We start from the raw sequence: 27,506 nt of genomic DNA, 5'->3' as shown, positions 1-27,506 counted from the left end.
CACCTTTTGGTTTTACACAGTTTTCTGTTTGTAATATGTTGGGCATAAAAAAAGATTAAAAATAAACAAAAAAATAAATTTTTAAATGTAAATCATATTATGTTGCTCTCCTGCCAAAAACTGTCCAATGGCTTTCTATCACACTCACACAAAAAATCAAAATTCTTTCCTTCCAATCTCATCTTTCAATCTTTGCCATTTTAAAAGTAGTCCATTCACATTGGCCTTCTGTTTCTTGATTATGCCAACTTTATTTTACACTAGCTCTTCCCTCTGTCTGAAAACTTCACACCAACTCTTCCCTTTGTTTAAAGCAATTTCACCCCACATTTTGCATGGAAGGCCCCTCTGCTCTGTAGAATCCATTCTCTATTAATTACATCATCCTGTGTTATATTCTTCCTAGTACTTATCATCTGAAATGAACTTGCTTAACTATATACTTTTTCTGATTGTCTTCCATTCGAATAAAAGTTCTATCAGAGCAAGGAATTGTTGGACCTATTCACTGCTGTAACCCCTGCTCCTAGAACAGGACCTGGCACATAGTAGATATTCAACGAATTGAATCACTCAGAGGTAGTAAACAGTATGAGAAGAGACTCAAGGACAGAACCATGGGGAAGGCCTACATTTAAGAGACAGATAAAGGAAGAGAAGGCAGAAAACATCTGAACCAGAGAAAAGAGGTGTCCCAGGAGCCAGGGAGGAGAGTGCCCTGGTCAATTTGGTTCTTGAATCCTTATTTCACCTATTGCTTATAGCTTAGAACTTGCTCCTTGGATGTGATGCTTGATATTCTTCAACTGGTACCTAGTTCTGAATTCCGCATTTCAATTACCTCTTGAACTGAGAAGTTTCCAACTGCTCCAGGAAAAGTTGACCTATCCCATCCCCCTGAGGCCTCAAGAATGGGACAGCCCTTTGTGGCAGGAATTCCTGCCAGATTCACCCCAGAAATAAGGCCTACATAGAACCAGGTTGATTGTACGGTAAATGACATTAAAATAATTTGTCAAACATCTTGTGGACAAAAAAAGGACCACATACTAAACCTGACAAGCTCAGGGAGGCCAGCATGGCAGGCCCTACAGACTCAGAGACCAAAAATAACCACATAGGAAGGTCTGAACATAAAAATTTCTAACTAAAAGCAGGTCATGGCCAGTAGTCACATCCTAGACCTGTAGCTTCCTTGACAAAGGTCAATCTTTACCTTAAATGAGCCTGCCTATTATCTTTCTGCATCGAAGATAGCATAGTTTTGAAACATCAGAGTAATCTCCTTTTCCACACCCCTCAGACACACCTCCCACCAGGCACAAGACCACAGAACCCACATTATTATCTTGTTACCCCCGAATACCATCTCTATGTGCTATAAATGCTAACTATCCTGTGCCCACCAATGTCAAAGAAGTGTCTCTCTATTTTACTTTTCATCCAACCTCAGAGGTTTCTCCACTTTGCTTTCTCCCTCCCCCTTAATCTACCACCAACTGATATCATGTAATCCTACTTACATCTCCTCTTTTGATTCCAATGTATAAAATAAGCTGCACAACTGTCATTCTCTGGAGCATTTTCAAAATCCATTGAGATTTTGTTTCCAGCATGTCATCAGTTTGGCTCAAATAAACTCATAAAAATTCTCTACAGGTTTGGACGTTTCTTACTTCAATGGTCTCTGTAATCATTCTCACTGAAACAAACCATCAAGGGTGAAGATCAAAAATAAGAGTTGGAAATAGAAAGAAAAGCTCAAAGAAGAAATCAGAAGTGACAGTTTAACAAAGAAATATTTGCTAAATGTTAAGTATCAAACACAAACGGAAATGGGGAATAGATAAGATCTGAAGCATCAGGTACTCAAACTGTCATGTTGTCGAATTTCATACTTAACAAAAGTATATATTTCATCCAGGAAGAATTAGGATTCTAAGGAAGAAATCTTTAAAAAAAATGACAAAGGGATCTATATAAAAACAAAGGAAGAAATGATGAGGACACATAATATTGTGCAAAGACACGTGACAGATAATCCACTGATATATTAACTTGCTCTCTCCTCTGAAGGTGTTTTCTCTCCTCTATTCTAGGCAGGTAGTCAAACCTTTGATTTCACTTTCCATAAAGACTTTTTAGTTTGCCTTTAGGAAAGACTCACAACTCAGATTTTTCTAAAAAGCTAAGTCTTCTCTGAGAGGGAGACATGGAGTGACTCTGTCGGGTATAATCAGCCAAAGAAGCCTCACCTAAGTTCCCAGTGTTTGGCCCTTGAAACGGCAAAATTTTGACATATTGAAAAACATATTGGGATCTTCACTGGCATTATCCCATTTCTTCTTTCTAACTGAATAAAAATCGGTAGACTGGCTCTTAAAGTGTAAAATACTCTAAGAAATATCTCCATCACATTTGTCTCCACATGGCTTCCCTGAACTGCCAAAAGTTATAGCTTATACTATGGTTCTTTAGTTTTTCTCTCCAAATTTTGGATTTGCTCAAGCAGATTTCTTAATTCTCTTCAAAATGATATGTGTTTAAAATCTTTATCTTCTTCGCATCATTTCCCTTTTTGTCAGTGTTAGCTTTTGTTGAACAGGAGAAAATTCTAATGAAGAGTGCCTTAAACAAATTAGAACTGCTCTCATGGCCATAGTTTTGTATGTTAGTAATTGTCCAACACACTATAAAGTTTTGCCACTTATGTTTTATCATACAACCAATGTGATGACTGACTATATTTTGTAAGTACTTTTGACTGTATTCTGTAATGAGCTTTTCCCTCAGTTATTTTAGAGGACAAAAGTAGAGATGGTGGAGTCTTCCACTGGGAAGGCCCCTGTCCCATGAAGGCCTCCCCTGCACGGTCCACATCCTTGGGGTAGAGTCATATAGTCAGTTAGGTATCTATGGCTTTTATTTGTAATGCTGTTATGGCTTTATGAATGGTTTTCCAGGGGCTCTTAGTCTTAAGGAAGTCCCCATTGTTGGGAATACTGTTCTCATAGTCTTTGCAATCCAAATCAAGAGCGACATGGGTTTATCTCTGTCCCTATCCTGTTGGTTGCATGGTCGATGTGGGAAAAATCACACTGCAGCACAGGGGGCGACAGGTGTGTCTGTGGTTGTCTTCCCCCGACTAGATGGAACCACTCAGTCTGACACATCAGGTCAGCCAGGCCGCCTTATAAAACAGGCACACCAACCAAGCCATGTGAGATTCCCCTGGCCTCTGACCATATCTGTCTTTATTTTCATATTTCATTCTCAGAGAAGGACTTCATTTTATCAGCTACATTGTTAGGAACACCATCGGTGATGTCATGTTGAATGAAAACAGGTCCTACTTGGGGCTTGCACTTGGATGCTGCACTAAGTAAGCCCATGGATCTCCACCAAGCCACGGTGTACTTTGTTAGTGATCTTGTGCAATGCACCAAGCTGTTGAGCACGTGACACCGACAGCCTACCACCAGGAGCAGCAGTACCAAGATGGTTAACCCACTGCATTTTGCAGGTATTGCTGTTGCTGAGAGTCCCAACTCACACAGGACTGGATGGAACAACACCGTAGTCGCACAGAGAAAAGACAGAGGGAGATCAGACTCAATAGTGAGTGTCGGTCCCCTGGGGCCGTGCATCTTGCCCTGCTGCTGACACAGGGAGATCACCCACACACATTCCTCCTGTGCTGCAGGGGAAGGACACCCTTCCCTTCCCACCAGGAACCGACAGAGCAGTGGGGTTGGCGAGGTGCCATATCCTGCACACTCTTTAAGCAGAACAAAGAAGTATACAGCAAGGTCAGAACAGGGAAAGATACTTCCAGATAAGTCCATTGCCCAGCACAGGATGTGAGAGCTCCTTATCTCCACGTAAGAAAATGTTCCAGGCCTATGGCACACTCTTACGCAGTTATGCGAGGGTCAAGAGGCTATGTGTAACTACCTTTCGCAACATTTGCCTTATCTTTTATTTAACAGATGAAATAGATGAGATGTCTCTGTTCCAAAGATCCTCATTTGTATTCTAGAAAGGATCTTCTCTTGTCTTCTCAAGGATTTTGCTCCTGTAACTTTTGCCTTTTTCCAGCATCATAAGTCTCCGCCTTCTACTAAATCACTCCTGTGAGCATAGAACCATGCTCTAGTGTCTCCCGTTTAAAAAGCATTCCCTTGACCTTACAACCCTCTCCAATTACTGACACATTTCTACCTTCTCAATCCTCAATCCTCTTCAACAGGACTTCCATCATCACTATTCCGCTCGAGGCTTTTATATGATCACTGGTGATCTTCATGCTGCCAATCCCGATGGTCATTTCTACTAACCTAATTGGCCTTTCAGAAGCATTCATTCCAGTTGACCTCTCACTCCCTGAAACTCTTCACTTTGCTTCAGAGATACCACACTCTCCAATCTTCCCCTCGAGGGGTCTCCTTTGCTGGCATGTTCTTCACTACTGGAACTCTAATGTTTGCAGTGCTCCAAGACTCTGTCGTGGGCCTTCTCATCTTTCTTTACACTTTCCCTGATGATCTCACTCAATGTCATGCTTTAAATACCTTACTCATGCCAATGACACTAAATCCCAGAACTTTCTTCTGAACTTCACATTCATGTATCAAACTGCCTCCTTGACATTTCCACATATATGTGATTTTTCCACTAATTCAGCTCTTCACTGTTTCATGAACGTAACACTTCATTATTTCATGGAGTATTCACAAGATTTTCTTCAATTTGTAGTTGTCTGTCCTACCATCAAACCTAGAGTTTACAGACCAGTTCAATTTAGACACTGGAAAAAAAAACACATTACGGATTAAGAGATGAGATTCTTTAATTCTTATGTTTTAAATTATTTTAATTGAGGGATAATTAAACATTATATTAGTTTTAGGTGTACAACACAATGACTCAATATTTGTACATATTGTGAAATGATCACAATAAACCTAGTTAACATACGTCACCATATAGTTATAGAACTTTTTGTTCCTGTGATAAGAACTTTAAGGACTTACTCTCTTAGCACCTGTCAAATAGTATTAACTATAGTCACCATGCTGTACATGACATCTCCAAGGCTTATTTATTTTACAGCTGAAAGTTTGTACCTTTTGACCCCCTTCACCATTTTGCCCAACCCCTACCCACTGCCTCTGGCAACTACCAATGTGTACTCTGCATCCATGAGCTTGGTTTTTGGGTTTTTTTTTTTGGTTCCACATATAAGTGAGATCATATGGTATTTGTCTTTCTCTATCTGACTTATTTCGCTTAGCATAATGCCCTCAAGTTCCATCCATGTTGTCGCAAAAGGCAGTATTTTCTTTTAATGGCTGAATAATATTCCTATGTCTACGTGCATGTGTGTACATTTTCTTTATCCATTCATCTGCCAATGGATACTTAGATTGTTTTCATATCTTGGCTATTGTAAATAATGCTACAGTGAACATGGAGTGCATATATTATTAAGAGTTTTCATTTTCTTCTGATAAATAGAAGTTGAATTGCTGGATCATATGATATTTCTATTTTTAATTTTTTGAGAAACCCCATGATACTGTTTCTAATAGTGGCTGCATCAATTTACATTCCCACCAACAGTGAGCAAACGTTCCCTTTCCTCCACATCCTGACCAGCATTTATCTCTTGTCTTTTTGATAACAGCCATTCTAACAGGTGTGAAGTGATATGTCATTATTTTTTCTTACTTGCTATTTCCCTGATGATTAGTGATGTTGAGCATATTTTCACGTACCTGTTGGCCATTTGTATGTCTTCTTTGGAAAAATGTCTACTCAGATCCTATGCTCATTTAATTGGTTTGTTTGTTTTTGCTATCGAGTTATATGAGTTCTTTTTATATCTTGGATATTAATCCCTTAACAGAAAATTCTTATTTTTGAAGGCTGATTGTTTTCCACTTCTGAATAAGTTAATTATGTTTACAATAACATGGCATACATATTCCTCCGATGCCTTAACCAAAAGCTGCAATAGTGAACTTTTTTCATGCATTCATTATCTCACCAGATCTTTATGTATATTGACTGTTTTCAAAGGTTATCTACTGCAGGATATCTGCACACACTGTGGTACTAATTCTAGGCTACTGCTGCTAGCCTTTATTTCTTTGTTCCCCACACTCATCTATGCACATGGCTTCAGTGACTTCTTATGGCTTTTCTCTTGGGCTTCAGTTCTACATTTTTTATGGTATTGCACAAATGTAACTGAACGTTCCACTCAAAATTTAACACAACCAAAAGTGAATCTTTTTTCCCTGCTCTCAAGTCAGTAACTGCTGACCTCCTTCTTCCTGTCAATGGAGCTCCCCTTCTCTTGGCTGCCAGGCTCCACTCCACTTCCTCTTTTCCCCTATAGTTCATCATCGGATATTATTTCTTCCTTCACCACATCCTAGTGGTGAAGTGGTGCTTCATCATGTCCTAGTGACGTGACTAGGACTTTGGGGTCAAAAGACTTGGGAATGTTAGCTAACTGAGATCTCTATGCCTCACTTTCCTCATCTCTAATACAAGGTTAAAAATACATGCAGTTGTTTTGAAGAGTGTATGATCCAATGCATACAAGGACCTAATAGCACATAAGTTCTCACCATACGTTGTTCTCTTCCCTGCCTTCCATTTCTATGGCCCTCACAGTATCTCATCTAAATGACTGTACTCATTTCTAAAGTCTGCTTTTAATTGTTCTCCCCCAAACACTTCGTAAAACATTATTTGTTTCACAATATAAGCTTAACCAAAAATCTTTAATGACTGTCTAATTTTTAAAGCAAAAGCATCAAAGGTTGGGTGGATACTTCTTACTAAACCATAAACTCTTCCAGGAAGGGCAAGGACTTTGTGTATTCATATTAGCTTTCCCTGAAGAACATGTACCAGGGGCTCAGTGAACATTTCCTCCCAAAACTGACTAAAATAACCTTATCTGGAAGTTTGTTACAGAATATGAGAATTTATTTTCAGTTGGCTGAATTCATCAAGGACACTTTTAATTTCAGTTCTGACTTTTATATGGTCTTTCTTAAATCACTTCAAATGCTTGGTAGCAATTTGCTTGACTGTTTTAGGTATGGGAGCAATGACTGATAGCTTTATCCCTCAGTATGTTTTTCTGTTCCTTGAAGAAATAAACATCTTGAATGAGTTGTGTACTAGCTTCCAGTCATCATCCATGTTCATTAAAGGTAGTGTTGTCAATAACCAGGCTCTGGATTCATTTCATGTTGCACTGCATTTGTTAGAATTATTAGTTTGTGAGTTAAAATATTGAACTTTTTTTAAAAAGACTAAAATATGTGTCAGGTGTGCAGTACTGCACTTACTCTAACATAGTGGTTCTCAAACTTCTACATGTATATGAATCACCCTAAACCTGTGCTTTCCAATACAGTAGCCACTAGCCATGTAATGGAGCACTTGAAAGTGAGCAGTCAAACTGAAAAGCTGTGAGTGTATAATACACATCAGACTTCAAGGACTGAGTACAAAGAAAAGGAATGTAAAATATCTCAATAACATTGATCATATGTTAAAATGAAAATATTTCGGTTATATTGGGTCAAATAAAATGTATTTGAATTAATTATAAATGATTTTTAAACTTTTTAAAAAATGTGACTACTAGCATAATTAAAATTACATAAGCAACACATATTTATGATTCGTGTCATGTATGTTCCTATTGGACAGCATTGCCCTAGATGCTTGTTTAAAATGTTTCCTGGGTCCCACTTTTGGAGATTTTGCTTTAGTAGTTCCAGGTTAGGACTCAGGAATCAATACTTTTTTTAGTTCTCCAAGTAATTCAATTGCTAAGTCACAATAGGGAGTCATTGTTTTATATTGATTGGACCAGATGATTTTGATGTTTTTCAGCAAAGCGGACAGTGATTCAAAGATAACAAATACCCTAATCGTTTTCAATTTCAATTACCATCCCGTAATAATTACCATCCCGTAATAATCACGCATGTTTTTCAATTAGTAAAAACACACTTCCAAATATAATCATAACACAACCATTTTGTGAAAGGTGAGAGCCATTAAGCAATACATATCACAAATTTAAGTACATATAACTTTTGACTCACTTCTAGAAATTGATTTGCAGATCTTCTCACAGCTCACTATGACATATCTTTAATTCACTTTGACATTTTTTGAAATAGTGAAAAATTGTAAAATGAAATAAATTATGATACATCCAATTGAATGCTATAAACAAGCTATAAACAAGAACAAGGTCATATATATGCACTGATATAGAAAGATGTCTATGACATTTATGAGGGGACAAAGCAAGTTGCACAAAAGTATGTAGATCCTATTTGTATATCCAAAAATATGAACATATATTTGTAGAGTTCCCAACTTATGATGGCTTGACTTAACAACGTTTCGACTTTACAATGGTGCGAAGCAATATGCATCCAATAGAAACTATACTTTAAATTTTGAATTTTGATCTTTTGCTGGGCTAGCAGTATGTGGTATGAGTCTCTCCTGATGCTAGCCAGCAGCAGCAAGCCACAGCTCCCAGTCAGGCCCCTGATCAGGAGGGTAAACAATCTTTCCTCTACACTGTATTCATTGTGTGGAATGATCTTGCCCAACTGTAGGCTAATGTTAAGTGTGCAGAGCACGCTTAACGTAGGCTAGGCTAACCTATGATGTTGGGTAGGTTAGATGCATTAAATGCATTTTCTATGTAAGATATTTTTAACTTACAATGGGTTTATTGGGACATAAGCCCACCATCATGAGCCAAGGAGCATCTGTATATGCCTAGAAAGTTTCAAAAACTGTTAATAGTGGTTACTGTTAATATGGAGAGGATTCCCAGTGATATGGAAAGGAATTTTTACTTTGCTTTTTATATCCATTTGTATTGTTTTATTTGCTATGAGCAATATGCAAATTTACATTGTGTACATTACAAAACAATATCTAAAATCGTACATAATGCCTAGCCAAATAAATTCCTCATCACTTTGGTTCCTATTACAGAAATTTGCTTTTCACTATATTTTATTCTGGAATTTGGTCTTCATTTGAATTTTCAAAAAAAGCCACCGCATATTATTCATTCATTCATTTATTCAACCTACTTTTTGCTGGGCACTGTTCTAATTAGAAAAACAGAGGTGCACAAAACCATGTGTTCCTTATACAAAGGCAATAAACAAACACGTAAATAATAATCAGTAATAAGGGCTATGAAGGCTTGCATTTTCAAGTGCTTAAATGTTCAAATGTCATGTATGCTTGTGTGTGCATGTACATATATTTACTCACCCATACTAATACACCAGTTGCTACTGAATTTTTTGTGTCGTTTGGATAAACTATTCTGCAGTAGTTCTCAAGTGAATCTTTCTCCTTCATTCATTATAACGAACTTAGTACAAGGGAATTAAAAATAGCAAAGCTTTCAAGTTGTGTGAATTTAGGTAAATTACTTAGCTGCTAAAAGGCCTGTTTTCTCCTCTGCCAAATGGAGTATTTACCTCCCAGGTTTGCTGTCTCAGGGACAATTCTATGTGCTGAACACAGAACGTAATAGAAGCTCCTGGCACAAGGAAGCGTAGGGGTGGGGACCCCGTGCCCCGCGGAGGACCGTCTCTGCCGAGGCGCGGTATTTTCGCTGTGTACCGAAGGAGAAACGCGGCGTTTTCACATACTTTCTTCACCCGAGCGTTTCTGCTCGCCAATTTCTCTTTCCCCGTGTGCGGCGGCCGCTGGGCGTCAACTCCCTCCAGACGCCAGCCAACCATCCAGCCCGACTTCTCGAGTGGGCCATAAGCTCAGGCCGCCCTGCGCTGCAAAACTCAAGTCTACTCTCGGTCCCAGGCCGCCCAATCCCTCCAGGACGGACTTGGCTCGTGGCAGGCAGTAGCCTTGCCTCCAACTGCTCCTGTTCGTTTGAATTCTGGCGCCATTCCCGCGCCACGTAGAGCCAGACTCCGAAAGGACTGGAAGCAGCGCGCCAATGGGCGCGCGCTACGGTCTGGGCGGGCGCGCGGCGGCAGGCGGCGCGCGCACCACGCCCCGGAACGAGCCGCCGAAAGAAAAGAGTCGCCGTGCGCGCTCTCGCCCTCTTCCGTGGAAACGGCCACGCCCCCGTCTCCTCTCGCGTCCAATAGATGTGAGAAGGAGGGGCGGTCCCCGTCTGACTCAAGAGAGGCTACATAAGGAACTGCTGGGCGCGTGGTGCGTTCTTTTGCGTCGGAACTTGAGATCGTTCGTGTGTGGCGGGTAAGTAGGCGTCGCGGACGAGAATGCGAGTGAACACGAGTGGCTCTGGCTTAAGTTGGGGCTGCAGTACTGTGAAGAGGTGGAGAGGTTTTAGCTTAGAGAGTGTTGTGTATTGAGAACTCGCGTGTGGGAAACAACGCAGGCGGACCGCCACGTGTCCTGAGTCTTGGTGGCAGCAGGCTTCGAGCTTAGGCGTGAGGAGGCTGCTGCTGCTGATGGCCACCGGCCCTCTGCTCCGCCTGGTTACTGAATCCCGGCAGCCGTGGCTGAGCCTGAGTGGTGGCAGGAAAACCACATTCCCAACACTTGGGATGAGGAGTTTTACGTTAAGAGCAAGAGGCCTTTATTATGGCGAGAGTATTTCTCCTGTCGCCAGATCAAACGGTTATTTCAAAATGGGCCGCCCTGGATTTTGCCAGAGACTGAACTGTATTGTGCCCAGGTGGCGCTGTGTGCTAATCGGATTTATGAAGGAGAGGGTTTTTTAGTACCGAAAACCTTGAACTATGACATTCTCTATGAGAATGCTTAGTTTTAAATATATATTGATTTCCCCCAGGAACAATGGCTGTCGGTGTAACGGAGCTGTTACGTGAAGATGCTAAGGTAAGTGCTGTTGAGCTTAGTTTTTAAACTGAAGAACCTGTTGATTTACAGAAATAAAAGATGGTGCATCATTTGAAATTTGCTTTTTTTATTAGATGCAAAGGAAAATTCCAAAACATGGGGAAATATTTGCTGGGGTCTACTTGGTTAAATTAAAACCTGACGATCTTACTAAGTACGTGTTGAACGAGTATTTGGTTCAGCGGATGTTTAGTCCATATGTAGATTAAATGAACATTTTTTTGCCCTTGAACAGCATCCTTGGGGATGATGAATACTAATGACGCTATGGATGTCACTGATTAGCAGCTTCACTTTGAAGTAAGTTGTGTTTTACAAGATCTGTTGTATTTCTAATACAGGAACTTGCCTTTTAATGTTGCTTTGGTTTATGGTCTGATCAATGATGAAACATATCCCGAAGCTGATTACCTGAAGAAAAGCATATACGGATTCGGCTTCTGAGATAAGACCGATATTCAAAAATGAAATAAATTTTTGTTGCCTGAATTTTATAACGATTTGATTAAGGCATATATCTTGTAGAGGAAAAGCTGCCACACAATAGTATTTTTGTGTTTTGTTTTTAATCTGCCAACAGTGAGAGGTCGCTGTCTGCCCATTGTAAGAGGCCAGTGTCTGTGTCGTTCCCAAGCCGTAACCATTTCTGTGAGTTGGAGATATTTTGCTTACAGTCAATATTGTGTCCTTGGTCTTATCTATGATGATCCTATCCCGAACCTGAATTTCTGTTGAAACAACTTAATACGGATCTGGCTTCTGAGATAGACTGTTATAAGGACAATAGTATTTATGAAAATAAATTTTAAATAAGTTCTAATGTTTACAATTTTGTGAATCAAATGTTTTTCCTTTTCTAGGGCTAGTGCTACAAGATTTACTTGTCTTTTGTATGGAAAACTGGTGGTCAGGAAAAGCTCTTCATTTTATGGACATGGAAAGAAAACGTACAGATCAAGATGGATTATATTTATTCTTAATTTTGCAAATAGATTCTGAACCAACATAAAATCTAGATTAATGTGTCCATAGGCTTCAAGCCTATGGTTTCTTTTTAATCGTGTCACTGCCCTAGAGAGTCACAACCTATTAACCAGTAGATTACTTTTTAGATCTATTTCTAGGATTACATAGCAAATGAAGTATTTGTAATAGAAATTTTCATTAACTAGCCTTATAATTAAATTATTCTGAATGATTGTCTTATCTTTAGTCACTTGTTTGAATTTAAAATGCATAATTATAAAGCTGAGTGAAAGTTTATGCCAGCCATTTAATGGAGATGAAAGCAAAGTGGAGACAGGTCCTATCGGGGAGGGAGGATACCAGGCATCAAAATGATTGCTCTGATTATTAACTAAAGCATAGAATATTTAGTCCTAATGTAATTAGGATTTCAAAGTATGTTTAAGCTAAAAAATGGAGAACGATACTAAAAATGTAGAGTGCAGTATAGTATTAAGGGTCATAAAGAAGGTCACTGAAAATCTGAGTTAGAACTAGTCAAACTGCACAGAATGGATTTAGCATAAACAGTAATAACATCTGATCTAATGGAGATGATTAGGGCCCATTCGTGATCATTTTCCCTAAATAGCTGCATGAATAAATTGCTCCCAAGCCTATATTTAAATGTCAAAGTCAAATACCAGGTTTTTTTTTTCCCCTCTTGTGAGCTGTCATTTTCTTTAAAAGTTTTCCTTCCCTGCCTTGGTGAAAAGGATTTGATTTGGGACCCATGCAGCACAGAAGAAGCTCATGAAACAATGAGCCTGTACCTGAGTGGCCAGACACGTGGTGAATTTGCCCCAAGTAGTAAGACAACGTACAAAATGAAAATGGGTGTCTGGAAATGTTTCTCGCACTCATATTAAAATGCAAAGTATTGATGTCATGAAGATTAAAGGGCTTAGTATTAGGGGTAGCTGCACATTATTTAGGTAAAGGAAGTCCACAGTGGCCATATGGTTAAGTACATTTCTAGGAAAGCGAACCTAGGCAGGTACTTTGTGGGAAATTAGGGGGCCTTGAGGCTTGTTGCAGTGAAAAAGATGAATTAGCATAATGCATTACACATATGAGACAAACTGGGACCTAACACTGGTGAAATGCAGCTTCAGGTAAGGATTCAATGACATAGTGGATATCTTAGCAATTGACAATCTTGGCTATTACAGCCCCTACATTTCCTCTTGATGCTATAAAATGAAACCACTTCAAGTAGCATTGTGTTGGTCATCTCAGTTGCATTTCTTATGTGCAGACAGTGTTTGACATTGCAGTCTGCACCCTTGATCCTCCTTGCACTTATTTGGTACTTCGTAACATGCTTTGTAAAATCTGTTTTATTCACTGACTTAAATGCCTAGGTACCTGTACCTGGTACGTGGTTGTATAGTAATTGTTAAGTAAACAATGAAAAAAAAGACTAATTGAGGTCCTGCACAAAACTTCCAGGCAAAAGTGTCTACCCTTTGTCAGAGCTGGCAAACATAACTTCACAAGGCAAAGTTGTGAAATAGACAAAATGAGCCCTCTGACCTTTTCCTGCAGTTCTATTTTTGCTCCTTTCCTGCCCAATCGTCCTTGTACTCTCATATTTCCTTAGTTGATATAATCCAAATCAAATTGGTAATGTACATTTATTTTATTTCACTGTAGTAGGTTCTGTCAAGCAGGTCAGATGTAAAATACTTCCCAAGTCTTCTGTGTCAGTAGTGGTAGAAGATGACAAGAAAAGTCAAAAGCAAGTCATAGAGATACAAAAGTAGTATGGGAGAGGAATAATTAAAACCTCTAAAGATTGAACAAGTGAACTTGCATCAAAACCAACTCCAATGTGGGGATGATTTAGGCATAAGAAACATCAAAGTTATGCTCCAGAACATGAGGGTGACAGTGGATGTTAAGTCTGAAATGTTAGAAAAGTACCCTTACTAATGTTTTTGAGCAAGGGAGTTAGAGCTGTAAAAGTTAGTCATTTGAATTTCCTAAAACATGATTTCAGTAGAAGGTGCAGTCATTTAGCCCTATTGACTGCAGGGTCCACACCTGAATGAGAAATGAGTCAGGTACAAAAAGGTACAATTTTAGTGGAATTAAACCTGAAAGTTCAATGTATGTCAACTTTAAATTACTAGTTGATTTATACCTTTAAATACACACCTGGATGGGATTTTTCATTTCACACAGCAGAGGTCTTGCTGTTGAGACTTCCAGCTTTCTGACATGAATGCTGATTTATTGAGTAATAAAACAGGCAACTACTAAAACCAGGGACTTAAATTGTTAGCTGGGTTAGGGATTTACCCTCTAGAATGTATTTGTTAATTGAGAACTCAATGGAGACTCAAAAACTTTAGAGACCTAAAAGAATGGGAATAATTGGTGGGGCTTGGCTAGGAGTGGATTTTGAAGTTGAAAGCAATCGATGTGCCTGGCTTTAGTGACTAGCCAATTGGAACAGTGCTTCCAGGTTATCTTCAAGTTTAGTTGGCTCAAGCCTACCATTTGGTACTTTCTAAAATTAGTTCTGTTGCCAGAAATCCAATATCCTACTGCACTTGGCTTCCCAATCAAGTGCCCTCTGAACTGATTATGTGCTTCATAATCTTTGCTGTTTACCCAGCCTCTGAAAGCTTTTGGCTGTTTTCATGGCTTTTTCACTAGTTCTCCAGTTAAAATCTAGAGCCTTTATTTGGACCCCAGGCTACTAAAATAACTCTTGTTTATATTTGTCAGCCACTCCCTGGGAGTGGGACCCTCCTTCCCATCTTTCCTAAAAGTTTGGTTCCAAATTCAAATTGTACTTAAAGCATAGTAATACTACAGTTGCCTCACTGAATATTGTCACTGTCTCTGGCCTTCTCTATCTCACTGTTTCTATATACTTGGGTAGGTAAACAGACCATACTAAAACAAGTATGCTATGTGGAATTTTATGGACCATCTTGGGATGGAGAAGCATGTACCTTTCAAATAAAACCAGACTCCGTGGTCTCATTTTCACAAGTCCTGTCCTCTTACTGTTTGTCCACTATTGAGGTCCCAGCATGCTATGTGACTGAATTATAACAGGAAATACGGATTTCATCTCAATTCCAAAGTGAGTACAGAGTAATTCAGCCTATTGGGGAGCTTTATCTTAAGCTTACTCAGAGTTCTACCATGTTTCCCTGAAAATAAGACATAGCCGTATAATCAGCTGTGATGCAGCTTTTGGAGCAAAAATAAAACCTGGTCTTATTTTACTGTAATATGAGACTGGGTCTTACGTAATATAATACCCAGTCTTATGTTCTTGCTCCAAAATGTTCATTAGAGCTGATTGTCCAGCTAGGTCTTACTTTCAGGGAAACACGGTAGTCCTCTTAAAAAGAATATTAATGGAAAAAACATTTTAGGAGTTTGAAGAAAGTAAGTACAGTACATCACTACTGAGGTCAGGAAACGATGTGCCCTTGCCTCCTAACCTGAATAATTGCCGTACAATAAGTTGTACGCTTGAAATGTACAGTTTGATGACTTGCACCCATGAAACTTACCACAATTGAGATAATGACTGTCCAACTTGCCCAAAAGTGTCCTTACAGAGGTTTGATTGTGAACATACTAAGTTTCAGATGGCAAAATCCCATATAAGACTGAGACAACAGATCTGGAGAAACAAAATTGGGAGTCATCAGCATGTGGATGGTATGGGAGTATTTAAAGCCATAAAATTAAATGCTATCACCAAGGGAGTGAATATAAATAGAAGTCCAAGACTTGAGTCCTGGAGTAGAACACTCCAGGTCGGTACAAAAATTGGGGAGCAGAAATCTGTTGTCAAGTCTAACTACCATATCTGAAACAAACCAAATAGAAAAGGAGTTCTGGAATGAAAAGCAAGGGTGAAAACTAAGCAAATAATTACTTGGGTGACTGGGCTAGTGATTGCCTTAGATTTAATGCAGAGCATGTTCATATCTGAGGACAACTTTATAAAGTATCAGGCAAAATGGTTTTCAGGAGAAAGATGAGGAATTTGGGAAGTGTGAAGAGTTTTCATCAGACCCTGGACTTAGAAGCAAGTTACAGGATGGTCTCGCAGTGCTAAACTACCTGATTCTAAAAACGACCGATTTTTATAGTTAATCAGCATAACTCACTATTTTCCTATGAGGCTTTTCTGCCTGGGAGCAGAAAGCAAATCATTAGATTAACCCAAAATTAGGGATAAACTAACAAGGTGGAGCAGAGCAATGATGGGCCAAGATAATTGAGGATATAGGTAAAAGTATTAAAATCATTGACCTTGAGATCCAGGCTGATGAGGGGAGGAAGAAAAACTGCTGGAAAACTGACCCAGGTAATGACAAATACCAGATACACCATGGAAAGATGCTGATGAAAAAACGAGGTAAAGTAAGGTCCTCTCTAGTTACACTACGAAATGACCCATATAGCATATTGTATTCTGATTATGGTTTCTTTAGATCTTGCCCTGGAGTGTGAGTTCTTTACAAGCATAAACTGCCCTTTCGTCTCTTAAACTCTGTGCCTAGGAAAATGTAATGGCTCCCATTTAAAAAAAAAAAAAAGTCTAATTAAATGAAGTTCAATATGTATATTTAGGATGGGCAATGATGGTGTGATTGAATTCTCCAAAAGATTGAAGGCTTAACCCCAGTGTGACTGTAACCCCAGTGAGCCTTAAAGGAAGTAATTAAGGTTAAATGAGGTCATAAGGTTAGGGCCCTGATCCAGTAGGATCAGTGCCCTCATAAGAAGAGACCTGAGAGCACACAGTGATGGCAGCCACCTACAAGCCCAGTTGAGGCCTCTGAATGAAACCTATTTTGCCAGCACCTTGATCTTGGACTTTCCAGCCTCTAGAACTATGACAAAATTAATTTCTATTTAAGCTACCCAATCTGTGGTGTTATGCCAGCTCTAATAGACTAAGAAGCAAAGGATAAATGGCCACTGCTATAATTTGGGGAGTTTATATATGGCTAGAGAATTATAAATAACTGAGAAAAGCCCATGTAATATAATCTCTGGTTTTATACATTGAAATTGGATCTGACTATCTTAGAAGTGAATATTGTCTGAAGTCTTATGCTTCACAGGAAAAACTTTAACATGAAAATAGTTCTTTCATAATTCACATAACAATGATTTACTAAATATTTCAGAGTAAAATATTCTATATGAATATTAAGATTACAATAAGTAACATTTTGTAACTGATAGGTCATACCTATCATGACTTTTTTCCCTATTTAATGAAAAAAACAAGTATAAAATGATAACTGACTCATTTATTTTTCCCAGTGCTTTGATGTACATCATCTTGGTTTCTCCTATAGTAACACTAGAAGGTAATAAAGTAGGCATTATTTAGTATTTATACATACTATATGAGAATAAACTTAAGATTGAGAGATTTAAATTATAGACTAGATCACTGGAAAGGTCACAGGAAAGCATCATTTTATCATCCTCTGTACTTTGCACTTTAAAATACTATTTTTTAATTTGGGTGGGACATTTAAGAAGAACAGTGACAAATTAGGCAGTATCCTAAGAAAGAAGACAAGGGATCTGGAAACTCATTCTGGACAATATTTTAAGGACTTAGATATTTTTTAACCTGAAGAAGTGAAAATCGAGGGAAGGCATGATGACTACCTTTAGGTATTTGAATGTATATCATGTGGGAAAATAGTAATATGAGTAATCGCATGTGGTAGGTACAATTGTGCCTATTTTATAGATGAGTGAACTGAAACTTAGAAAAGTAACCTAATGAAGGTCACGTAGGAAAGTAGGGGAATTGGAATTTTAAATCTGGCAGTCTAAGTCAAGAGATGGTGTTCTTACCCTACTAAATACTTTCCCCAGAGGAGTAATTAAATGTTTCTCTAGAATTTGGGTGATCAATGAAATATTAGGTTGGTGCAAAAGTAATTGTGGTTTAAAAGGTTAAAAACAATTGCAAAAACCACAATTGCTTTTGCACCAACCTAATAAAAAGAGGCAAACTGCAACTCAACCTAAAAATGAACTTCCCAATAATAAAATACACTGCCTCCACATCAGTCTCCTGTCGGTGTGAGTTGGAGGAAAGAGGCTCTCCCTAACCTACTTCAAAGACCATTCCAGTCTAAATTTAGGTTCTTGACTTGCCCAAGGTAACCCAGCTAGTTAATGCCAAAATGACAACCAACATCTTCTACCCCCTCTCAATCCAGTGCTCAATCCACTGATAATGTGGTACCCCAATTTTTTCCCAGTAAAAATTTAAATTTCCTCAGAATTCAATCTGTGGGAATCTGTAAGATCACAGTAAATTGTACTGGCTCACTACCCATCTGTTGACAGGGCTTCTAGCCCCTACATGATGCTTTCAGAGGGGTTCTGGAATCCCGGTTAGAGCACTTCACATGTGTTCACAAATAGGTCTTCTCCCAAAGTCCCTCTTGATACTCTGCTTATTCCTGTGGCCCCTTCTTTGGGCATCTCTACACATCTAGTGCTTCCCACAGAACATCAAAGTCTGCTTTAATGCTGACGTTATAGTCCAGAGGGATGTTCTGCATCTGGTGCTTTGCCTCATAAAGTAGAAATCTGTGCAGCACTGCCTGTACTTCCTGTTTCACAAAGCCCTTCAGAAAACAGGCCCTTCAGCCTTTTTTCATAGACATTTTTCCATGGCACTGAGACCTGGTCCTTGGAATCAGGCTTGGATTTAGTACTTTCCTATCCTCATCTGCCCCATCTCTGGTCTCACCCTGCAATTCATCCTAAAAACCTAGAAGGCTCAGCCTCATGATCCTATACAAATCAGAATCTCAGATTAGGCATAACTGATGTGTCACTAGCCCGGAATCCATATTTGTCACATGAATTTATTGATGATATGGCCTGCAGTTATTAAAAATATGGATTTTAGTAGTAATGAAAACAAGCCAAATAGCTTCAACTATTTTTATACAAAAGTAAGTTTGGGGACTTGCTAATGGTTAATTACATTAGTGAGAACGTGGGCATTAAGCACACTAAACTCGGGGGCAATCATAAGGTGTAGTCTGAGGTACATCTCAATTCTCAGTTTTCATTTTCATCACTGATGGAGACCCTCAGCTTACGTTTCTTTTTCAAAAATAAGTGCACAGACGTTGCTCAGAGTCTGACCACATGCCCAGAAACGTCAGGGTAGCTTTGAAGTTCATGGACTTTTCTCCACATATCTAGATATGGCTCAATTTCTTGATGAATTTTTTGATAGATGTTTGCTTTAAATTCAGTCTTTTTTTCTGGAGATTGAGCCACACTGATAGGTTTGGTGTGTGATAAGTCAGAAACATCCTAAGCTTTCATTCATTTGTTCATTGAACAAATAGGACCTGAGTAGCTACCATGTGCAGGTAGTTCTAAGCAGTGAAGATACGGCAATGAACCAAACTACCAATATCCCTGCCCTTGTGGAGCTTACGTTTTAGGAGAAGGGGAAGAATGCTACTTAATAAATAGATAAATTGTCGAGTATATGAAAAAAATGAGAAGTGATAGGAACACAGGACTTTGGGTGTGGATTTGGGGAGGTTAGTAGTGTTGTGATTTTAACTGGAGTTGACAAAATAGGTTTCCATGAAAAGATGAGATAAGCAAAGACTTAACAGAGGGCGAGGGATTGAGCTATGCATCTATCTGGAAAAAGGGTATTCCCATGGTAGTGCCCCACAGACAGGTAAGAAAAGAAGAAACGGCATACAGATCATGTAGAGCCTTATGGGCCATTGAAAGGATTTTGTTCTGAGTAAAATGGGAACCACTGTAAAAGAAAACAAACTTGAAGTATGATTTATACACATCAAAACCTGTGAATCCTACTCCTAGGGCCCAGATTGTGGTCTCTACCATTTATCATTAAAAGGAAACCAGGCTCATTGGAGAAATAACTGATTACTTATCTGAGGCAAGAAATGTGCAAGATGAGCCTGGTGCGTCTTGCTATATAGCATAGAGCAAGAAAGCTATCAAAGACTGTGATGGTTTTTTTAAAAACAATTCAGAAGCCAACTTGCCGCAACTCCTACTTCCCAAAGGTGGGATTTTGACTATTAAGGATAATAACTACAACAGATTAAAATACATAGAATATGTTCAAATCTATGAGTTCATAATGATACCTTTAAAAAAACTGATTTTGATGCTGTTAGAGGATGCTAGTGAACCGACTTATTGATTTCAGAACTGGCAAATAAAGGGACTTTCCAACAGCAACTGTAGTAACAGAAAAATAGAAGGTGAGAAAGTTTCTCTTTGTTGATGCATCCCAGTTAAAAACTGAAAAAGATTGACATAATTAGAATCTCACCATTTTGCAATATCTAATGACTTAATGTAAGCAATCATCATCAATAGCTGCTAAAATTTAAAAAAGGCAACCGGAGTATAAGTGGCTAATTAGATGTCTGGGGGTCATGTCAACAACATACTGCTACTTAAAGATACACTTTCCACAAGAAATAATGCTTTAAATTTTCCCAATAAAGATGATATATTTATCTTAAGATATTGGCCCTTTCCATTCTTTTCAAAAATGTCACACATCTGCAAGACGTCTAATCAATCTTCCCAAAAAGAATTCCACAGGTAAGTCAAACAAAACTACAAAGCTAATTATTGACACGAATAAAATAACATGGGATTTATTACGTCAGCTTCAGTGGCGGCTAAGAAAGGTGAGTTTGTTACATACACTTTAAACACTTTTATCAACTAATGATACTAGTGATATCAGTGCTGCCCATAGTATTGTTGTCTATCTTACAAAACAGCAAATCTCAGGAAATACAATAAGCTCAATCTGTGTTACTGTTTAATCTAGATTTATGGCTAATAGATAATTCATGTTATAAAACTTCAAATATCTTTGAAACATTCATAATATAGAATAAAAATATAATCGATTAAACTTATATCCAGTGAAATCCAAGTATAAGAAACTGTCTCCTATGCAATTTTCTGTTTGCCATTTAATTGGTATTTAAATTATTTTTTATTTTTTAACTTGAATAAAGAATATGTAGAACACAAACTTCCAGAGTAAGTAAAATTCATATTTTCAATTTTAGTCATAGGTTTCAGGGGTGTTTAGATACTTCCTAAAGGCTAACTATATTTTTGGTTTTTACCTCTTAAAAGAATTATAAAAATATAAAAAGATATTATGAATAAAATTAGAGTAACTTCTAACTGTACCATTTAGAGATAACCACTGTTAAAAAAATTATTTTAAAAAAATTATATATTCTATGTAGATATATATTTCAATAATTATTTAACCAATTCCCTAAACATGGAAATTTTGATTGCTTTGAATTTTAGGATGACAAATTTTATAGCAATAAATATTCCAAATGGTAATGGGTTATATATATCTGGATGGTGGGTTTATATTACCATCCAAGAATTAAATGCCTCTGGTAATCGATCTTCACACATGCATTTGCAGCCATTCTGGTCCATAATACACCCAACAGGTGCCCTCTCTCCCAGACTTTTCCACTGCCCAGTCTACAGGAGTAAGAAACTACCACACATCTTCTACCATATTTCCATATTTTTGTGCATTACTCCCACCACCTTGCCCTAATTAAAATCTGGTCCTCCCCTGAGGGCACTGCTTCCCTTTGCAGCCTTCTTAAGCTACCTTCCTCAGGTCTGGAAGTTACAGTGAATATCTTCCTTGCTCCGTACTGCCACTTCTTGACAATTTTGACAAGTATTCTTCCAGCTTTATGTACAACCCCTGATTTTTTTTTCATGCTTATCCCACCTGGCTTGCCACTCTTTGTCCTGCTGTAAGGCTGTTATTTTTCCAAATTTCTAGTTACTCCCCCTTATTAATTCTGAAGAGTTTGGGACCAGGTTTTCTGTCCTATATCATCTGTCTCCAATGTCCACACATCAATGTCCAAAAGATCTGGCTTCTCAGTTCTTTGACTTCTACTTTTTCCCTCCACACATAACATTCTTACCTGGGATCCACTGGCCTCCAAGGATCCATGGATAGAATTCAAGGGGTCTGTGAAATTAGATAGGGAAAAATCTGTATTTTTATTTTCACTAAGCACTAACTGAAATTTAGCATTTCCTTCAGTAATGTAGGCAATACACCACAGAATTATAAGTGTCTATGTCTTTGCTACCAATAGAAAACAGCTATATTACTGTTCATGTCACATTACAAATACTCAAAATTTTCATTTAAGCTTATTTCTACTTAGAAATTATGGTCCTTTTTAAGCCTGCCACTAGATCTTGTTTAATGCAAAGAAGCACATTATCTTAGTCCATTCAGGCTGCTATAACAAAATACCACAAACTAGGTAACATAAAAAACAAATTTATTTCTCACAGTTCTGGAGGCTGGAAAGTCCAAGATCAGGGTACAGCATTTTCAGGTGAGGGCTCTTCTGAGTCGAAGATTTTTCATACCTTCCTCACACAGTGGAAGGGGATGAGGAAGCTCTGTGGCATCTCTTATCAGAGCACTAATTCCATTCATGATGGCTCCACCCTCACGACCTAATCACCAACCAAAGACTCAACCTCCTAATACCATCACATTGGTGTTAGAATTTCAAAATATGAATTCTGGAGAGACACAAACATTCAGACTACAGCACATACGCACTACTGTAGCACACATTTGGTTTGCTTAAATATTTTGATGACTATATTTTAATGTATGGAGTTTTATATGTAATACTATATATTTTGGTTTATACATTTAAAATGTTTTTTGAGAAGGGATCCATAGGCTTCACCAGAGGCCAAGTAGTCCATAGCACAAGTAGTTAAGAACATCTGTGTTATATATCAAGTCCCACTTGTCTTTAACTTCTCTTGCTATCTAGCCTAATTCCAAGACATGTCAGTGACCCTCTCATGCCAGTGTTCCCATCTCCCTCACCTTGTGTTTCCTTGGCTACTATCTGGCAAAACCCCAACTATGGCAAATGTAACCAACCATTTGCCTTGCTGCAGAAATCACACAGCAGGGCAGATTTATGCCACGATATATTCATGGTCTCTAATCTGAACCAGGCCCTCAGTGTTACAAGGCAGTCTTCATTTCCCTTGTCAGTTTTCTTTCCCATTTCAGACTTCCACACCTTAACTCTTCCCTCCCCTACCTCTTTTCACCTCTTCATGGAAAATTTTAAAGACCAGATGACACAATTTCATTATACCAGCTACTATCTATATCCACTATTTTTCCTTCCTTCTCACTATAATGGACTGGTTTCCCTCCTCTGGTCTAAGGCAAATTCCTACCCCAGTTCTCCAAATCACATTCACTCATTCAACAAATATTGAATCAAGGTTTCCTATGTTTGTTATGGATATAATTCTGTCCTGCAAGAAAAGATACATTGAAGCCCTAACCTCCAGCACCTCAGAATGGGATCTCATTTGGAAATAGGGTCCTTGCAGATATAATTAATTAAGATGAGGTCATACCAGAGTAGGGTGAGCCCTTAAATCCTATATGACTGGTGTCCATAGAATATGGCCACATGAAGACAGAAATACAGAGAGAACGTTATGTGGCAATGAAGGCAGAGATTAGAGTTACACAGTCGCAAGCCAAAAAAAAGCCAAAGATTGCCCACAAACCTAGAGAAGCTAGCAAGAGGAAAAGAAGCTTTCAGAGGGAGCATGACCCTGACACGTGATCCATGCACCTCAAATTCAACGTTTTTTTGCTTCCTTCCCATTCCTCCATTCCAGTTCTTTCTCCAGCATTCCTAGTAACAGAAAATGGCATTTAATTCCTCCTATTGCCAAGCCAGACTTTGGACTCATTTTTAACTTCTCTCTCCCTTATCTCCCGTGTTTCCCCGAAAATAAGACCTAGCCGGACCATCAGCTCTAATGTGTTTTTTAGAGTAAAAATTAATATAAGACCTGGTCTTATATAAGAGTTGGTATTATATTATATTATATTATATTATATTATATTAAAGACCCGGTCTTATATTACAGTAAAATAAGACTGGGTCTTATATTGATTTTTGCTCCAAAAGATGCATTAGAGCTGATGGTCCGGCTAGGTCTTATTTTCAGGGAAACATGGTATAACCATACAATCTATACATGCTACTGCTCTGGCAGCCCAAATATTTTTCGAAACCATCCACTGTCCCCCATTTTCAAGAATGATTTTAGACTTCTAGTTTCCAGAACTGTGAAAGAATAAATTTATGTTGTATTAAGCCACCCAGTTTGTGGTACCGGATGGTACAGTGATACCACCAAACGGGTACAGTTTGTTACACCAGCCTTAGGAAACATACATATACTGTTCTAGGCACAAAATGGTGAACAAAACAAAGATCCTGCCCTTGTTTGTGGAGCTAACCTGCCCTCTTAAATACCTAGATATAAAGATAATCCCTTCTTTCTCCTCTATTTTCAACTTCTCCTTTCCTGACTTCTCCCAATTATAGGTGTCCTATATTTCTTTACATAAAAATTAAAATATCCCTTGTCTTCACATTCCCTTCTCACTAACAGTTATCCCTTGCTCTTCTTTTACAGCCACATTTCTTGAAATAATCATCTACACTTCTCTTCATATGCTGAACTACTCACACGTCAGCCCTTTGCATTCTCACCTTTTGTCCTCACCATTCCACTGAATTTGCCCTTACCAAAGTCACCAGATGACCTTGTCACTAAATCCAATGGAATCTTGAGTCCTCCTCTTGCTTCACCTATCAGCAGTATCTGACCGTGCTGACCACTTCCTCCTTCCTGAAATGCTCTTTTCCTTTGGTGTCTATAACACTATTCCCTCTTATATTTTCTCCACATTTCTGATTGCTCTTTCTCTGACTCTTAAAGATGCTTCTTCAACATAACAGCAGGAAATGGCAGACATATGTATTGCATTTATCTCCTCTACTCACACACATGCTCTGTTGTCCCACTGGACTTCACTTACAAAATACCAGTTCAAAGATAAAAATATTCAGGATTGCAAGGTGGTGACAACAGAGTGTAACACTGAGGGGCTCTTTTGAGTGCAAGGCCCTGGGGAACTGCACAGGTCAACTGCCCCTGAAACTGGCCCTGAGAGCAACACTGGAGGCAAGAAGACAAAGAGGGTAGTGTAGTAATCAAAGTGAGAGAGGATGGTGACTGAAACTAAACACATACTCTTGAAAATGGGGGAAAGTGGATGGTTTCAAGAAATATCTGGGCTGCCAGACCAGTAGCATGTACAGATTGCGTGGTTGTAGAGGGATAATGGAGAGAGTAGTTGGAGTCCCAGGTTTGGCTTGGCAATAGGAGGAATGAAAATGCCGTTTTCTGTTTCTGGGAATGCTGGAGAAAGAATTGGAATGGAGGGGTGGGAAGGAAGGAAAAACTGTTGAATTTGAAGTACATGTATCACATGGTAGTGATATTCATAGTAGGATAGTCAGGTCTGAATCTCTGGAAAAAGGTATGAACCAGAGTTATTGATTTGGAAGTGATCCTCATATAGATTGTGACTAAAGTCATGGAAATGAAAGTCACTGCTTAGGAAGACTGTAAAGTAAGAAAAGGACCCACCATAGAATCTTAAGGAACACCTTAATGCCTGCTCAGCTTTGGGGACCCCATACAGGCATCACCTCCTCAAGAAGCCTCCTCTGACCCCTACGTCCAGGTGAGTCACTTTCTAAGGGTTTCAACAGCATTTTTTCCCCTATCATTGGACTAATTACCATGTTGCATAACTGTTCAGTTGATTTTGGGTCTTGTGAGGGAAAGGACATTTATTATTTTGTTCATGTGTATCTCTATTTTTGTACATAGAATCTAAAACATAGCAAGTGCTCAATAAATAATGTTACATTTCATTTAAGAATATGTTTTCTGGGGCAGCCGGATGGCTCAGCTGGTTAGAGCATGAACTCTCAACAACAAGGTTGCCAATTCCCACATGAGATGGTGGGCTGTGCCCCCTGCAACTAAAGATTGAAAACGGCGACTGGACTTGGAACTGGGCTGCGCCCTCCACAACTAGATTGAAGGACAACTACTTGGAGCCAATGGGCCCTGGAGAAGCACACTGTCCCCCAATATTCCCCAATAAAATTAAAAATATGTATATGTTTTCTATGTAAAGTACATTACACTGTCATACATGCATCTGCTTTTATTTAAATCTTTTCAAGATCTATGATTATATTCTTAGGATAAAGCTCTAGAAGCAAAATTATTTATTACTGGATTAAAGAATATAATCATTTTAGTGTCCTTAACATATATTGGTAACTTAATTTCCAGATGTTTATTGTCCTAAATCTATTTAGGAACTACTGACAATTTTTACATTTAGTTAACCTCATTCAGGACTATCCTATAGCTCTCTATTTATACAAGCCTCACTTTTATATTATTCAACATAAGTTCTGTAATTTCCCTGACATATGATCTTCACATTCCCTTTAAAGGTGAATGTTTTATGTATGTTTGTGCATGTATATGTGTGAATACACACATAAAATTACTTTTGTAAATTAGAAGTATTTTCCACCATATTTTAATACCAGATATTGCTGGTATATATGAAATCTAATGGTGTTTAGTGATTGCTTTTTTATCTGGCTACTTTATTGAACTTTTTTATTAGGTGTAAATATACACTATCTTATTAGCTGTAAATAACGATACATTGATCTTCTCCTTTGCACAATATATTTCTTATTTGTTTCACATCTCATTTTAATTTCTAGAATTTCCTGCAAGTGTTAAATAATGGTAATAAGGGCAGGTTCCCTTTTGTATTACTTACTTTAATGGAACCACTAGTATTTCAGTATTAAATGTGATATTGCCTGGATTTCATAAAATTATTCTTTATAATTGTAAGGAACTTTTATTCAGTTCCTACTTTACTATTATCAAAACTTAAAAGTAGATGCTTTAAAGTAGATGCTTTATCAGATGCTTTTTTAGCATCTATCTAAATGAATATATAGCTTCCTCCCTTTGAACTATTGATGTGATGCATTAGATAAGGTATTTGGGATAAACTACAATTTTTTTTAAACCAATTTTAGAACTTAACTAGCAAGTACTTATTTTATTTAACATTTTTACATTTCTTTCCATAATAGAAATTGGTCTGAGTGTGTGTGTGTGTGCGTGTGTGTGTGTGTGCTGTCAGTTTTTATACCAGAGTTTATGCTGATTTTGTAACATGAACTAAGAAATTTTCTATCTTTTTCTATTCTATGTTGCAATTTTTATAACATTGTATTTATATTTTCCATGAAAGAAACTTCAAACTATTTAGGCCCAAAACCCTATGAGGAGTTAATTCTTTAACATCTTTTATAATTGCTCCCATAGTTTTTAAGTCTCTTTCTATTTTTTACATAATTATGATAACATTTTTCAAAAAATTTTCTGTTTTATCAATATTTCCAAATTTTATCCAGATATTATGAAGTAGTACATGAAACATTCATGATTTTTAAAAATCATGGTCATTCTATTATCATTTTTAATTTTCTGAA

General features: G+C 38.1%; 1 long non-coding RNA gene and 2 other non-coding genes across 3 annotated transcripts; all 3 read left to right on the top strand.

The window, feature by feature from the left end:
- The first annotated feature begins 10,196 nt into the window (after positions 1 to 10,196).
- On the top strand, positions 10,197 to 12,135 carry LOC117020810 (uncharacterized). The gene is made up of 5 exons (XR_004422736.1): positions 10,197 to 10,302; positions 10,862 to 10,908; positions 11,165 to 11,229; positions 11,510 to 11,577; positions 11,790 to 12,135. It is a non-coding gene; the product is annotated as an uncharacterized LOC117020810 (long non-coding RNA).
- On the top strand, positions 11,307 to 11,376 carry LOC117020911 (small nucleolar RNA SNORD50). The gene has a single exon (XR_004422746.1). It is a non-coding gene; the product is annotated as a small nucleolar RNA SNORD50 (small nucleolar RNA).
- On the top strand, positions 11,625 to 11,695 carry LOC117020910 (small nucleolar RNA SNORD50). The gene has a single exon (XR_004422745.1). It is a non-coding gene; the product is annotated as a small nucleolar RNA SNORD50 (small nucleolar RNA).
- Positions 12,136 to 27,506: the final 15,371 nt, after the last annotated feature.

Source organism: Rhinolophus ferrumequinum, chromosome 3, assembly GCF_004115265.2.
Source record: "Rhinolophus ferrumequinum isolate MPI-CBG mRhiFer1 chromosome 3, mRhiFer1_v1.p, whole genome shotgun sequence".
NCBI classification, from domain to species: domain Eukaryota; kingdom Metazoa; phylum Chordata; class Mammalia; order Chiroptera; family Rhinolophidae; genus Rhinolophus; species Rhinolophus ferrumequinum.
This window is presented reverse-complemented; position numbering and strand designations above follow the sequence as displayed.